General features: G+C 42.5%; 1 long non-coding RNA gene across 1 annotated transcript in view; it reads right to left on the minus strand.

Annotated features, from left to right (window-relative positions):
- The window catches only part of LOC120101881 (uncharacterized), a 64,036-nt gene that overhangs the window by 15,552 nt on the left and 31,404 nt on the right, over positions 1-17,080 (minus strand). The window contains exons 4-6 of the long non-coding RNA XR_010064713.1: positions 4,639-11,445; positions 4,196-4,282; positions 2,230-2,295 (exon numbers count right to left, since the gene is read on the minus strand). This is a non-coding gene — a long non-coding RNA (uncharacterized LOC120101881). The remainder of the gene's footprint in view (positions 1-2,229; positions 2,296-4,195; positions 4,283-4,638; positions 11,446-17,080) is intronic.

Raw genomic sequence — 17,080 nt, forward strand, 5'->3', positions numbered from 1 at the left:
AGGGAGTAACTGTAGCCAACAATTAATTATTCTTTACAAGATGAGCTCCAACGTGAGCCCAATTAAAGAATTTCCAGACACCTCTTCCTTTCTAAAACCAGTACATTTAATGAATTGAAGCCCCCGGCCTGTCACTCAGGCTTTCGTTCCCATGCACACTTACAGAGGTAACCACTGCCCTTCTCTCCCTGTCTGGAAATACCAATTGTCACCCTTTAAATGCTCCGTGTCCTCCTGACCCCTGGAATTTTAACTTAGAGGCTTTTACAGCTTTTTCCTTGAGATGACACCATCTGGAAATGTCTTTCTGGGGACAAACATGACTGCGGGGTATTTTAAGCAACAGAACACTGTTCCCATATGCAAGGCATAGTGCTTGCAAGAACGAAGCAAATGCTCAACTTCAGCCTGGACTCGGAAAGAGGGGTCTTGATGGACTCAAAGCTTGAATTCTGCGGACCCTGCTACAATTTCTCCATCATAACATGAATAATAAACAAAGGGTTTCAAACACCACAACATTCCAACATCTTGTCAAAAGTGATTATTTGAAAGGTCACAACTGTGGCATATGACACCTATGGGTTCCAACAGGAACGTACTTCACCACACAAGACTCAGACATCTCACCCCATCCAAGCTTAAGATCCCATCTGACAGATGTGTGAAGAAAGGTTTCAGTCATGAACAGCTGTGGAAACTGCAAACATGAGGCTTGGGAGGGACATGACTGTTCAAGGGGAAGCATGCAGAAGAGATTTTATGATAATCTCTCCCTGGTTGTGTTAAGGGCTATTGAAATCTAAACATGTGATAAAATTTCACACACACACACACACACACACACAGAGACAAAGGCACACATGCACACACAGGCACACATACACATAGATACACACACAGGCACGCACACACAGACACACAGACATACACACACACACATAGGCACACACACAGACATAGACACACACAGACACACACACAGACACACACAGACATAGACACAAACAGACACACACAAAGACACAGACACACACACAGACACACAGACACAGACACACACACACACACATACACACACACACACACACACACACACACACAGACGCGCACACACACACAATGAGATCTAACATAATTTCCAAAATGTCAATAGGTAACTTTATTTCACAGATATAACTTCAATAGGTGACTTTATTTCACAGATAACAACTTCCGATTTAGAACAACCAGCTCTATGGTTCTACAATGGAGGCTCCTTGGGCGAGGCTGGATGAAGATTCCGTAGTTTTCCTGAACCAGTGCTACATTATTTTTTTAATATTAAGGGCTTTTTTTTTTCAGTTGGTTGTTTTTGATTTGTGTGTTGTTTTGTGTGTCAGTCTGGATTGAAACCTCTAGACAGTCTGATCCTGTGGTTTAATTTTCCTACACATTTAAACACAGTTAAACCTCAGGGATGGCTACCTTGAAATTCTGTTGCAAAGTAGCAAAGCTCCCATGATCTTTAAGGTAAGAATGGATTCTATCAGCTGATAAACAGGACCTGGGGCTCAGACCCACCAAGGAACGATGTGGGACTTTTTGGCTTTCTTTTTTTTTTTAATTTTTCATTAGATAATTTTTCTTATAAATTGCTTTTTGTATTAATTTTTCTTTCTTTGAATTTTTTATTAGATATATTTCTTAACTTAAATTTCAGATGTTATTCCCCTTCCCGCCTTCCTGTCCATCAGCACCCATTCCCTCTCCTTCCCCTCCCCCAACTTTTTGTCTTTTTAATTGAAAATAGTTTCTTTGCTCACAGGATACACCCCAAGGAGATTTTCCACTTCCTGGAATCCAATAGGAGGGAAGTGTGAATCTTCCTGGGAAGGGGAAATGGAATCCAAAGGAATTTTGTAAACATCTGATTTGCTAGGGGCTTCTTTAAAATGTGTGCCATGTTAAGTTTGAACCCTCGCACTGCATGGAAAACTGGCTTATGAGGTGCACCTAGGTAGTGGGGACACCAGCTCAGGCTTAAAGAGCAACAGAGCAAATGGGTAGCATCCCAGGATGGCTCACAAATGAGCCCCCACCCACAAGAATGAGAGCCTACTGCACATGACAGGTGCACATGTCAAAGCCTGATTTGCCAGAGGCTGAGAGTGACATGTTTACCTGGTGGCCGGATGGTTAGCATTTTAAGGAAAATCCATGTGTTGCCAAACAAAGCAACATTCCTACCTTTATTCTTGTCAGGTTTGTATTCCCCGCCTCCCAAGATATCTTCGAGATCCTTGTCTGATCAACCTACAGAAAAACCACACACTTCAGTGGCCAAAAGAAAAAATCTCAGCAGCAAACATTTGGATTAGTCAAAGTTGTCCATGACACGTGAGTGTTCTTCATGGAACTGAGAGTGTGGTTCAGTGGCACAGCAGATGTAAGGTCTCAGAACCACACCTTGTGCTCATACTAAGGATCGATGGGGAGGGGGAGAAGGAGGGGGAAGGGAAGGAGGTTGAGGGAAATGAATAAGGAAGAAAGGGGGTAGGCAAAATTTCAACCGGCCCCTCAGACAGCTCACTGCCGATGTATATGTTCTGTAGAACGGCCAATCATCTTGAGTGTTTGTGTGACCACAGAGAGAAGAAATACAATCCTATAATTAAGTTCAGATGAGACGCCATCCCCCTGCCTCGATGGCAGCTCTCTGAGGCTCTGACTCTATAGAAGACTCTGCTTCTTAACTGAACCAAGGAGATTAATGTCTTTCTGCAAAAATAAGTCTTAACTTTCTCACGATCTGCAAAACAATCACAGATGACTAATACAAGAAGCAGAATCATTATTAACCATAGTTCAGTGATTAAGTACACATCTTCCTGAATGTCCTATGCTCTGTGTGCAAAGTGTGCTTAAAGACGTCCCGCTCTATTCCAGAGGACAGAGGGGTGACTTGATAAGCCCCTGGCGTCACTGTTCCTTCTCTTACTTGGCTTTGTCTGCTTTGTGTCATGAGACCACTTTTGCCAGGCAGAATGAATGTCGTACCAACTGGATGACTTGGGAAGCATTTCTTAAAACTGAATGAAATGAATCCGTCAGTCCAGGACAGCCACTGATGGTGCTTGTCGACAAGATTTCGGGTGAAGCCTTTGTAAGCTACTGTGAGTCTTTTCCAGTGGTATGGGTGGTGTTAGCAGCAAGTTAGATTTTTTTTTTATTATAGCACGCAGCATTACACTGAACTTTTATAAACCATAAGAGAATAAGGTTTTCCAAAGCCTAACCTGCAATGCTGGAAAACTACAAATGGGCACAAGTCCATTGAACGGGTGTCGTAGTTCAAATGTGAAATGCCCCTATAGGCTCATGTGCTGGGACTCTTGAGGCCTGCTTTTGGAAATACATCACTGGAAGGTGACATCTGGGTTTTACTATCCTACTTCCTGTCTCTGTCTCTCTGCTTCCTATGTGCGGATACAACTCTAGCAGCAGAGTCATATCGGGGTCTCATCGCTTCTAAAATGATAAGATGAAAGAATCCTTCCTCTTCTCTTCGCTTGCTAGGTACTTGGTCAGGGCAACCAGAAAAGTAATGAAAGGAGAACTAAGTGAGGAAAGGTAAACACTTTTTAAAATGTATTATTCATTTATATGTCTGTTTTAAACCCTTTTGAATTTAATTGTATTTAAGTGTGTGTGTGTGTGTGTGTGTGTGTGTGTGTGTAGGTCAGAGGACAGCTTTCAAGCTGCATATCTCAATATGAGAATCCAGGTATCTCCTAGCAAGATTGATATTCTAGAAATTTCTAAGAAGTATAAAATAATGCCACTCTCTGACAAATTGTTTTTCTCTTGACACACAGACTCATATAATGTGCTATTTATGTTAATATGTATTGGTTTAGTATTATCATTTTATACGAACAATACTGATTTTTTAAAAAAAATTAAATATATAGATATTTAACAGAGGTAGATATGACACACAAAGACAATAGTTATTGAGATTCCCAATAATTCGGAGAATCCCGACCAAAATATATCAGTACTACTGTTGTGGGGTTCTCCTGCAACTCAACGTGGCCCAGATCTGACCCAAATCTACAGTACTCTGGACGTGTCAGAACGCCATTGCAGGTATAAGACAAACCATACCAGGAACTATAGCACTGGCCTGTGATGTTGAACATCTAGAACTTACCTCCTCCTTCTCCTGTACTTGGCTTTTTGGGGCCATTTAGATCGTTCTGATCATCCAAGGCATCTTCCAAGTCAAACCCATCAAGTTCTAGGGACCACAGAACAAAAGAGATAATCACTGCTGTACTGGGTAGTTTTTATGTCGGCATGAGCTAGAGCCATCTACAAGGAGGGAACCGTGTTTAGGAAAAGGCCGCCATAAGCTCAGGCTGTTAGGCATTTTCTCAGTGATCGATCAGTGGGGAAGGACACGGTACACCGTGAAAGGTACCATCCCTACACTGGTGGTCATAAGCCAAATAAAATAAACCCTTTCTTTTCTATGTTGGTTTTGATCATGGTGTTTAATTATCACCATAGAAACACAAACTAGGATACCCACTGAAACAGGTAGCTGATGTGGAAAATCCTTCCTTCCTTTTTTCCTCTGAGAGCTTGTCTTACCCATAGGATTTGACAGTGCTCTAGTTGTTCCTGGCCTTCTCGTTGTAGTAGTGGTGATGTGGTCCCCTCTCTCTGACAGTAGGAGGGAAAACAGCAATAAAAAATAAATAATAATAAAATGCATACCTACATCATAGTTTAAGGAAGTCACACCGTGAATAGACCATCGTTAGTACTTATTTAAGCTCCTATACAACCTCATGACTACCCGGAAAAAGATGGCAAAGAGATGGAACAGGTTTAAATGAGGGAGATTCTAACCATTCTTCATAGGTTGGGGACCGAGAGACCCATATCTCACCACTTGACCAGAGCTAAAACATGAGCCTAGATCTGCTGCACACATGGAGAGGGAATTCTAGACGATCCCCGAGACCTATGAGCTATGGTTTCCTCCACTGTTTGTGCAAGAACTAAACAGCAGATTATGATGCCCAGAGATGAATGAGCTGGTGTTGTCTGTAATGTGCAGAGAATTGTTTTATAAGCTAGCATTTATGTGCTGTACAGAGAACTGCTTTACAAACTGAAAGTGGTTAAAGAAGCAAATTTGACCATCATGCTATACCATACATTAAAATCAACTAAAAGTGGATCAAAGATCTAAAAAGCTAGTTTCTAAACACTCAGCAGAAAACATTTTGGGAAAAAATATATATCTGGTTCCTGTCAGCCTGCACTTCTTTGCTTCATCCATCTTATCTGGTTTGGTGGCTGTATAAGTATGGGCCACATGTGGAGCCACATGTAGGCTCTGAATGGCCGTTCCTTCAGACTGCTCTAAACTTTGCCTCCCTATCCCCTTCTAACGGTACTTTTGTTCCCCTTTTAAAGAAGGAGTGGAGCATCCGCATTTTGGTCATCCGTCTTGAGTTTCATGTGATCTATGGCGATGCACTCTTTTAATCACAGCACTCTGAGGAACAGAGGCAAGAGGATCTCTGAACTTGAAAACAGCCTGGTCCACAGAGTGAGTTCCAAGACAGCCAAGAGAAACCCTGCATTAAAGAAACAACAACAAAAACAAAAAGAGAAAGAAATGAAAAGAAAAAACAACAAGGATTTCCAAACAACTCACTTGCACCGTCACAGAACAAGAAACAAATGGGTGTTGTAGTCAAACGTGAAATGACCCTACAGGCCAATTGTTGGGAATACGTCACTGGAAGGTGACATGTAAGGTTTATTATCCACTTCCTGTCTCTGTCTCTGTGCTTCCTGCGTGTCACTCCAACGTGATCAGTGGGGTTACATGGGGCCCAGGTTAAGAGTAAAGGAGAACTACTGTGGCATTTTGTAAGTGATGGATTGGATGCTGCCTTGTCATCACTACTACATGTCGATGCTACTGAACTCATTTCAGCAGTGTCTCAGAAAGCAAAGTATTTAAAGCAGAGGTGAGGGAAATTACTATAAACGTAAAGTAAACCTAAAGGTATAAAACCAAGAAGATCCAAATAAAGACACACACCAGAAAACACACCACACTAGCAACATCATCTCCCACACTCTCTATGGTCAATGAAAGCCTATAGAAGTCCCACTGATTGTTTCTTTCCATAAATAGTCAAATTTGATCTAAACTTTTTGGGGAAGGCAGAACCTGAGATTGTCGTTTTTAAACCTTATAAAGAATAAAGTGGGATGAATCACTCTACCTAATATTTCATAGTTAACATTTACCAAAGATGTGGCAGACAGATAGATACAGGCAACAGAACAGAATGAAGAGCTCAAAAGACCTCAGATCTGCTCAAGTGATTTTTGTTATACATATGCAAAGTAACTCAAGGGAGGAAGAAATCTTTTCAGCAAAATGTGCTGGAATAATTAAACTTCCAAAACTAAAAGCAATGGGTTTCATTTTATAAAACTAACTGCAAATTGATAGGTTCTATTTGCTTAAATATTAAACCATTAAATTTTCAAAAGGAAGTGTTTCAGAATTGAATGCTTAGTAAAGAGTTCAGATATTCGCAACAGAAACACGGCCCATAAGAGGAAAAGTTGTTACGAAGCTGGAAAGAGCAGGCCACCTGGTGCACGGCCACGATCCAGGAAGCTGAGGTGGGAGGACCTGACATTTGAGATCCAGCTAGGACTGCTTGCCAAGATAGTAAGATTCAGTCTCCAAAGAGGGAGGAAGAGGAAGAAGTGGCATAGGAATAGGATGTGTAGAAAGGAGGGAGGACAAAGAATTCTAGACAAGAAAACCATCAGGAAGCTTTAATGGAGCTAAGGTTCTTGTGGGCTGGTGGCGTAGCTCAGAAGCAAGCATGCATTTACTTAGAGGTCCTAGGTTTTTCCTCAGAACAAACGGGGAAAAACAAGGGGGAGGAGAGGAAAGAAAGGAAATCTGGAGTTGGCTTTTTGAGAAAAGAAAACAAGATTCAAAACTTGTTCTAAGGACTCAAAATTATAAATGGGAGAGGAGGCATTGCAACTAATACTAAATAGGTACAAAGGAAACTACAATGGACAATGTATTCCAAAAAATCAGACACGCTAGAGGAAATGGATAGAGTTCTAAAAGCACACAAACTATTAAGGTGATTATGAAAAATCAAAATATAAACGGATGGATGATAATTAGAATAATTAACAACCTCCCAACAAAGAAATATCCAGGTAAGAGAAGTTATAAAAATGAATTCAAAGAAAAGCTAAATCTAATCCTTCTCAAATCCTTGCAGATCTGAAGAGGAGGAAAGAATTCCAAATTCACTTCATGAGAACAGCATGACCCTCACGCGAAGCCAGAGGAGAATGCCAAAAACAAGCAAAACTACATGAATAGAGGCAAAAATCAAGGAAACATTACATTAGCAAAGAAAATGAACAGCATATTTAAAAGATTGCACCCTATAATCAAAACTGGATTTATGCCCGGGACACAGGACTGCTCAACATAAATTAAATCGTTAAACATTAAAAGTATGAAGCATAAAAACCATGTGATCATGTCAGTAGGTATGGAAAGAGAAATAGACAAAATTTAACATCTTTTTGATGATAATTCCACATATCAGCCATAGAAGCTAGAGTGGTTAGCGCGAGTTGTCAACTCAATGAGTTCTAGAACCTCCTGAGAGAGAGGCCTCCAGCAATATGGTAGGAGATCATCTTGACTCGGTAAACTGTGTTGAAAAGAAGCACCTACGGCAGATGACATGGTTCTTCGGTCTGAGATCCTAGCCTGTACACAGGTGATGGAGTGAGCTGAGTATATGCCATCATCACTCAAACTGGGCAAAAATAACTCTCCCTTAAGCGACTTCCACCCTGGAGCTTTCTTACAGCAACTAGAAAAGTAACGAAGATGAAAGCGATGTCACCCAACGGAATGGAGACCACACAGGATGGCACCAGGGTACATAGTCAAGGGGGAAACACTGAAAGATTTCCTTCTAACCTGAGGAACAAGATAACCGTGTCCAATCTACCAATTCTATTCAATGCAGTACCAGCAGTCCTAGCAAGAATGAGGAAAGGATATTGAAAACGGTCTGTAGGTGACAGGACTGTATGCACAGAAGATCCATGAGAACCAAGTGTGGTGGTGCCCACCTATGAACCCAGAATCTGACAGGCAGACTCAGGAGGAGGAGGACTTAGAGGGCAGCCTGAATTATATAACAAATTTCAAATGAGCCTGGGCTACAGATACGGAAAAATAGACAAACTGAAAGAGGAAACACTGGCATATCCATGGTTTTGAAGATGAACGAAGTAGTCATAAGCCAAAGAATGTGTATGGCAAAAGGAGAGAAATAACTCCCCCGCAGAGCCTCCAAGAGGAATGCTGCCACACAGGCACTAGTGCTTTGCGCCACTGAACTATCCCTGCAGCCTCCCTTGATCATATCTGCTGCCAGTAACGAAACTTGGAATTTAAGACAGTTTTCCAAAAACTTACTGGTGGCTTTGATATGAGCAGCTTTTCAATATCTAGGTGGTTTTTTAAATCATTGTTTTACTCATCATTTATTTGCTTATTTGTTTTTGGACAAGAGATCTTGCTGTTGTAACCCTGAGTACCCTGGAACTTGCAATACAGAACAGGATTATCCTCAAACTTTTGGTATTCTCCCCACCTCTGCCTCCACAGTGCAGGGATTACAGGTGGTGCCACCCTGTATGACTTACTGAACGCTTTGTTCAATAAGATAGGTGGCAACAGGAATCGGTGTGATTCTGTAATATATTACATTGTGCATTGGTTGGGGTATCAGTGTTTCCAAGTGACTAGTGCACAGTGCTAGCAAACTGTGAATGATCCATTCAAAGAATAGGAAGAGTCCAATGGAAGAGCTAGAGGAAGGACTGAAGGACCAGAAGAGGTCACGGACTCCAAAGGACCATGAACAGAGTCAACTAACCTGGACCCTTGGAGCTCTCAAGGTCTGAACCGCCAACCAGGGAGCATGCACATCTGGCCCTAGGTCCCCACACATGTGTAGCGGATATGCAGCTTGGGCACGTTGGCTCCAAACAACTGGAGCAGGGGCTGTCCCTAAAGCTGTTGCCTACATGTGAATCCTGTTTCCCTGGCTGGGCTACCTTACTAGCCTCAGTGGAAGAGGATGAATCCAGTCCCAAAGAGGCTAGATGTACCAGCTAGGTGTGGGGGTTGGGGAGTGGAGACGGATACCCTGGGGGTTCCACCCTCTCTGAGGAGAAGGGGCGAGATAGAGGGAGAGACTGTGTAAGGCAGCAGGGAAACTGGCAGCAATTTGGACAAAAAGGGAGTAAATAAATAAGAAAATACTAAAGGAAAAAAGTACATTGAGTTCTTTCCCCTTTTCTCCTACATATTTGCATGAGTCTGGATTTTCTCCGCATGTTGTACTGAACCTCAGGAACTTAAAACTGCTCAGTCCAGATGCAGCTATTAAAAATCCAGGAGGAGTAGTAACACACATCTGTAGTCCCAGCACAGGGTTCGGGGGGTGGGGAGGTAGAGGCAGGTAGACAGATCTCTGTGAATTTGAGGCCAGTCTGGTCTGTCTAGTAAAGTGTGGTCTACATAGTGATTCCTAGGTCTGTCTCACAGTAACACACACACACACACACACACACACACACACACAAACACACACATACACACACACATACACACAAACACACACACATATACACACACAGACATGCACACACACAGACACACAAACATACACACACACATATACACACACTGACATGCATGCAATCACACACACACACACACACACAGAGGCGCACACAGACACAGACATGCACACGCACACACACACACACACACACACACACAAACACACAAAGAATTCAGATGCATTCTATTGAAGCCAGACATTACAGAACACTATAAAATAATGTCATTTATACTCTAAATTATGTTTTCACCTTATAAGCACAGTTATTTCTCATAAAAACCCACCACATATGTAAATGCATATGGCTTTTTATTTTCCTCAGATTAATATCAGTTTTTAGTTCTAAGTTCTCAGATGAGAAGTATTTATAGATGTGACCCACATACACAAACTCTTCCAATATCTTCAATAACTTAGAGAATTTCAAGAAAACATCTGAATATCTTCGTTGAAGACTTCTCCTTAGGCCTCAGGTTGCCCAACTCTGCTCTACTATGAGTGGCTCATGTTTAACCTGGGAGCTATGGGGATCGGCTGGGGCTTAAGTCAAGTTCAGCTCACCCCTTCTGCCTCCTGTACCTGGATTCTGGCAGCCATCGTCACCCAAAGCAATAGGGAAGTGGAAACGCATGGCTTTCACGTAAGGCACAGTGACCAGCCAGATGGGATTCTGTTGAATTAAATCTAACATTCACATGGGTGCCTTTGCTAACTTTTCATATGTGCCGCTAAAAATTCTACACGGCTCCTTTTGACCCTTTCCCAGATGGAGTCCTAACGAGTCCCTCCTTGTGTCCCTTCTCAGGTGAGTCTGGCCTTCCTCACTTCCCACACCTCATTACCTGCTGGATTTGATGGGGCTCTGGTTGTTCCTGTCCTTCTAGTCGTGGTGCTAAAGTGGCTCTCTGAAGGGAGAAGGGAGGACAAAAGGAAGCAGATTGTAAAACACAGGGGCTGCTTTATGGTTTACAGAAGTCACATCGTGACAATGGTCTCGGTATAGGTCCCCGAGGCCATTGTGGGGATCACACTGAAGAATCATAAAAAGTCATGGGTTCTGAAGCTAGAAATGCACATCAGTGGGCAAGAGTCACTGTTGCTCTAGTACTGGACCCAAGTCAAAGCCGGCCTTGTTGGCACAGAGAATTTCAGGACAACTCGGGCTGAATCAAGAGACCCTGTCTCAAAACAAAACAGTGAGAGGAATGAAATGGGTTGGAGTTCTCTTTTTGTACAACAGAAAAAAGGTGAAGGCAGATGCATGTTCTCTTGTGGTTTCCACATAATGAAAATTATGAAATTTTCTAAATGTAAAAGGAAGATGAGGGGTTGGGGACTTAGCTTAGTGGTAGAGCGCTTGCCTAGGAAGTGCAAGGCCCTGGGTTCGGTCCCCAGCTCCGAAAAAAAAAAAAGAACCAAAAAAAAGAACCAAAAAAAAAAAGGAAGATGACACACGTATGACAAAACGACACAAGCCTTGCACAACAGAACAAACAGGTAGATGGAGGTACAGCTAGTCTCATATGCGTGTACTTTTCTGAAGGCAAGATTGTCAGTGTGGTGCATGGCTGACAACTTGTGTTTGCTTGGTGGACTTGTTTGTTTGAGTCACGCTTTACTGAGGAAGTTTCTTTCAGTGCATCCTCCAGATTAAAATCATCCAAGTCTCCGTATCCTGCAAAGAAGAAGACAATTTTAAGTTAGTTTTTAGGTAGTTTTAATTTTTAGGTAGTTTTTAAATGAAGGAAGGAGATTCAAGACTTGTGTGTGAGCTGGATGATGGCTTAGGGGCAGCTAATTTGAAAGAGGAAACCTTTCCTCAGCAAAGGCAAAGAGTGATACTCTGCACCTACGTAGGCAAGAAATAAATATATTTTTTACTTATTTAATATATGCTATTAATATGATACACACACACAAACACACACACACACACACACAAAATCAACGAGTGTGCAAGAATCCTTGGAGATCAGAAGAGGGCATCGGACCCCCTAAAACTGGACTTAGAGTCATCTGCGAGTTATCGTGTGAATGCTGGGAACTGAATCCAGGTCCTCTCGAGAGCCTCTCTACTCCCAGAAACTGGGAGTCAGCAGACGTTCTACTACAGGCGCAAGGCAAGCCTGGTATGCACAGCGATTTCAAGTACAGCTTGGTGTACGTGTCAAGTCCTAGGCCAGCCAGGGCTACACGCTGAAACCCTACCTCAAAGAAGAGGAGGAAGGTATATCATGAAGGAGGCCTCTTGAAGATAGAAACGGACTGGAGTGAAGCAGCTCTAAACAAGGCAGGGCAAGGATTTTAGTTCCAGTCTAGCTACAACCTACCCTGTGACTCTTTACTGCACACCATTTTCTTTAAGGACTTTTGTCCCTTCCAACAGCTCAAAGTATGGTCCTCCATGAAGTCAGTCACTGCTAACCCCTTCCTACAGTGAGAAGGTAGACTTGTAGGGCACATAAAACTTAACAAAATGCCTCTGGTTCCTCGGGCTACCTGTAAATTGTTCAGAGTGCTCTATGTCTACAGCTTTGGTGAGCTATCACCCATGCTGGGATGGAACTTCAAAACCAAACTTTGTAGATGTATGTGCAGGTGTGTGTGTGTGTGTGTGTGTGTGTGTGTGTGTGTGTGTGTGTGTGTGTGTGTGTGTGGATGTTTCTATGTTTAGGTTCACACACACCTTTGTGGGTATTTGAAGGCCTTTCTTTTTTTGAGACAGAATCTTTCATACATACACAGAACATAGCAATTAAGTCAAGTCAGCTTGCTACTCACTGCCAAGGATCTGCTCTCCCCCTTTCACCAACAATGAGAGCACAAGTGTGTGCCACTAGCATTGGCTTGTCACGTGGGTGTTCGGTATTGAGCTCAGACTCCTGTGCTAATGCAGCAATCACTTTATGGACTGAACCCTCTCCCCAGCCTCTGTGGTGAGCTTTTGGTGATGCAGCTGCCTTTCAGTCACACAGTTCCTTCTCAGTAACTAAGCCTCAATAAATTAATTGATTTACCAAGCTAATAGACATGCCAAAGTGGATGAAAGCCTGTGAAGCCTCAACTCTACACAAAGAACTACATGCAACTAAGAAATGCTGAGACTTTGATAGTCTTCCCCGGGGAAGAGCAGGTCAATTTTTACCCAATACCAAGTAGTCAGTACTGAAAACATAAACATACAAGCAACATTAGACAGGTTGAATAGGTTATATTTATGTATGTAGGAAAATCTATACATAGTTGCATGTAACAACAATTAATGAAAAAGGAGGTCGTGGACTTGAAAGAGAGCAAGCAAGAGTAGATGGGAGTCATTTTAACATTTTATTTTATTTTATTTTCATCCTGTGTATGTGTGAATGCCCAAGGCAACCAGAGGCATCAGAGCCTGTGAGCTAGAAGTCCAGGCAGTTGTGAGCCATCTGCCAAGGGTACTAGGCACCAAACTCAGTTCTTCTGGAAGAGTAAAATACACTTCCAAATACTGAGCCATCTCTCCAGCCCACATGGAAGGGTTTGGTGGGAGGAGAAGTGGAGGGAATGGAGAAATGTTGGGATTATGTTATAATTTCAAAAGTAAAAGTGATAATTTTTAAAACACACTTAAAGCATCATGTTCCTTCCCCCCCCCCAAAAAAACAGAGAATCATTATGTCCTGGCTATCACCCCACATCCCTGTGGGATCACTGGGTAGATGAGTTCTAACATTTCTGCACAAAGAATGCCCAAGAGGCCTGAGGCAAGACACCTGTGGTAGAGCCGCTGAGACACAACCCCACTGTACACTCAACATGTTTGTCACACTTAGACCTGTGTTGTGAGTAACATAGATATTACCAAATGAGACACATGCAAAAACATGAATACCAGACCTGTGCAAAAATAGCAGAACCCAGGCTACAAAAGAAGAAGACTGCATGCACAGTCCATTTAGCTTACTGTGTGCTCATTAACCACCACTTAGTGGAAGGAAAAAGTACTTAGGCCCCTGCAATGGGTCTGAGTCATTTCAGCTGACCCCGCACTTAACACACATATTGTGGAATTTTCATTTCTGGTTTTCATAAGATCGTACACTGTTTTTAAATCCATATATGGAAGTTGTCTAGATATGATCTTTTCTGAGAATCTATTGTGGTTTTACGTAAAATAAAAACAGTGTGACATCACGACACAATGCTAATGATGTAATGTTCAATTTCCTGTAATGCATGCAGTCCCTCAGGGGTGTTCTCATTTCGAGTGTCAGGGCATACACAGTTGATACTTTATGAGGCAGAAATAACTATAAGATGTAACTAAGCTAGCTTCTAAGGTATTGGAGATACAGTTATTTTTTTTTCTTTTCTTTTTTTCGGAGCTGGGGACTGAACCCAGGGCCTTGCGCTTCCTAGGCAAGCGCTCTACCACTGAGCTAAATCCCCAACCCCTGGAGATACAGTTATTATCTTGTATTATCTGGACAGGCTTAAAGTGAGTTCTGGGGTCATGATAAGAAGAGAAGAGTGATAATCAGACAACATGTATTCAGTGGATCAGGGGAAGGAGCCATGATCCATGAGATGAAGACACAGTTCACAAAACAAAAAGAAACAAAACAAACAATAAGAACAAACTCAGGAAAGGCAAAGAAACTAGAGCCTTCAGAGGAGGACAACGCTGCTAAAGCTGAACTTTATTCTAGTGGGAATCTTTCAGCCGCCTAATACCCAAAATGTTAATGGATGGATTTGTGTTGCTTTAGGCATCTAAGTTCAAGGCAGAAATAGAGAGACTATTTCCCCCTTTCTCCTATGTATATAACAATCCATCACAGGCCTGGAGTACAGTAAGAACATTGTATTCTTTGCCTGAAAGAAGTTTCCACAGCAGGTGACATCTGTTTAAAATAAACCATGTGCTCCCCTTTGTTCTTCTGAGGTCTGCAGTATTCATTGGGAAATCTTTCCACATCCTATTAAGCTAACTCTTGAATGTCACACTTTAACAAGCAAATATTCTTTTTGTAAAAAAAAAAAATGGAGTCCTACTTATAATTATGTATATTCTAACTGGGCAATATGACTGTCAAAGGCCTTAATTGAGTTTCATAATTCACACCTAGTGTATTATTAGGCCTTTGCTACACATTGGCATTTGTGAACATTGTACCATGACCCTCTCGTCTGCACAGCTTCTTGTAATTACTGTGATTACAAAGGATTTGTGAAAGCTGAGGTTGAAAGATCCCAGAAGAAACTAGACTATGGGGGGAGGGTGGCAATGGGGGGAGGGTTGGGAGGGAACACCCATAAGGAAGGGGAGGGGGGAGGGGGATGTTTGCCCGGAAACCGGGAAAGGGAGTAACACTTGAAATGTATATAAGAAATACTCAAGTTAATAATAAAAAAAAAAAAAAGAAAGAAAGATCCCAGAAGAGAGACCCTTTCTAAAGTCGCGGGAAATCGCGGACCCCAGACACAGAGAGACCATTTTGGATGTAATAAGCAAAGGCGAGGTTTATTACAGAGTTCTATTACAGGGATCTACGGATTGACACGTATCCGGCGCAGGAGACAGAGGAGACAGAGGTGTCGACCCCGAAGCTCAAAAGTCAGGGGTTTATATAGGGAAGGCTAGGGGGTTTGGCGCGGTTACACACAATTGGCTAATTTCTGGCGCAACTATAAGTGATTGGCTCATTTAAACATGGCAGTGAGATTACAGCACAGCAGGAGAGTACGTATTGACTGGAGCATACAGGATTTTGGGAGCTAGGGGCGTATCAGGGTTTGAAGGACATCTGGTTAAGGTGTGACTCTGAGTAAGCTGGGGGAGGTGCCTTTCTGCCAGATGGTTTGGGTCAGTCCTGATAACTGAGGCTGGTTCCTGCACTCCTTTTCTTTATCTTTATGGTCTGTTAGTCCTAGCGGCAGGGCGGGGCTGCCTGGACTTGCTTTTCACAGTGTTTAGTCCTGAGTCTGAATTTTGAAACTTATTCTTTTAACTTCATATTTTTAAACCTTAAATCTGTATAATTTTACTTTCAAGGTGACAAAGAATGGCATTCCACTCACCTGAGAGACACATCCTTTGCTCACACTAATCTAAATCCAGAAGAAAGGCTTCCAAGTTATCACATCTATCCACAGGAAACTGTTCTTATATTTTAGTGAGATACAAAGTAGTTAAGAATGGGGTGGGGGGGGAAGGGGAAGAAGGATTCCATTCAAATCCAGGAACACTCAGGGGCATTGCTCGGCTGATATTTTGAACTCTGGGGAATTCTATTTTGGGGAATTGGAAAAAATTATTATTTCTTTTCAAATTTTAAGTTATCCAGTTTATTGTACAGTTATCTTCTGCATAAAAAACAGAAACCCTGATAACCTGAACTCAATTCCTCGAACCAATGTAGAGATGGGAAATTATCAACTCCATAGCTATTCTTGGACTTCCACAGGCACCATTATACATATCAATCTCTCTTTCTGTGTGTGTGTCTCTCTATCTCTCTGTCTCGCTGTCTCTCTCTCTCTCTTCTTACACATATACATACACATACACATAAATGTACACACTCTTGTGCATGCACGCGCATGCACACACACACACACACATATGCACACACATATGGCCCATACATATACAGCCACCCATATAGACAAGATGGATGAAGCAAAGAAGTGCAGACCGACAGGAGCTGGATGTAGATCGCTCCTGAGAGACACAGCCAGAATACAGCAAATACAGAGGCGAATGCCTGCAGCAAACCACTGAACTGAGAATAGGACCCCCGTTGAAGGAATCAGAGAAAGAACTGGAAGAGCTTGAAGGGGCTCGAGACCCCATATGTACAACAAAGCCAAGCAACCAGAGCTTCCAGGGACCAAGCCACTACCTAAAGACTATACATGGACTGACCCTGGACTCTGACCTCATAGGTAGCAATGAATATCCTAGTAAGAGCACCAGTGGAAAGGGGAAGCCCTGAGTCCTGCTAAGACTGAACCCCCAGTGAACTAGACTGTTGGGGGGAGGGCAGCAATGGGGGGAGGGTGGTGAGGGGAACACCCATAAGGAAGGGGTGGGGGGAGGGGGATGTTTGCCCGGAAACCGGGAAAGGGAATAACACTCGAAATGTATATAAGAAATACTCAAATTAATAAAAAAAAAAAAAAGAAAGAAATAGTCTGACAAGACTTCCTAAAAGCTGCCTGCAAGCTAGTCTTCTCCTATCTGCCCTTGGAAGATGTTGAACTCTCAGCTTCTCCAGCCCCCTATCTGTGTGGACACTGTCCTGCCCCCACCCTGATGATAACGGACT

Source organism: Rattus norvegicus, chromosome 3 (assembly GCF_036323735.1).
Source record: "Rattus norvegicus strain BN/NHsdMcwi chromosome 3, GRCr8, whole genome shotgun sequence".
Taxonomy (NCBI): Eukaryota; Metazoa; Chordata; class Mammalia; order Rodentia; family Muridae; genus Rattus; species Rattus norvegicus.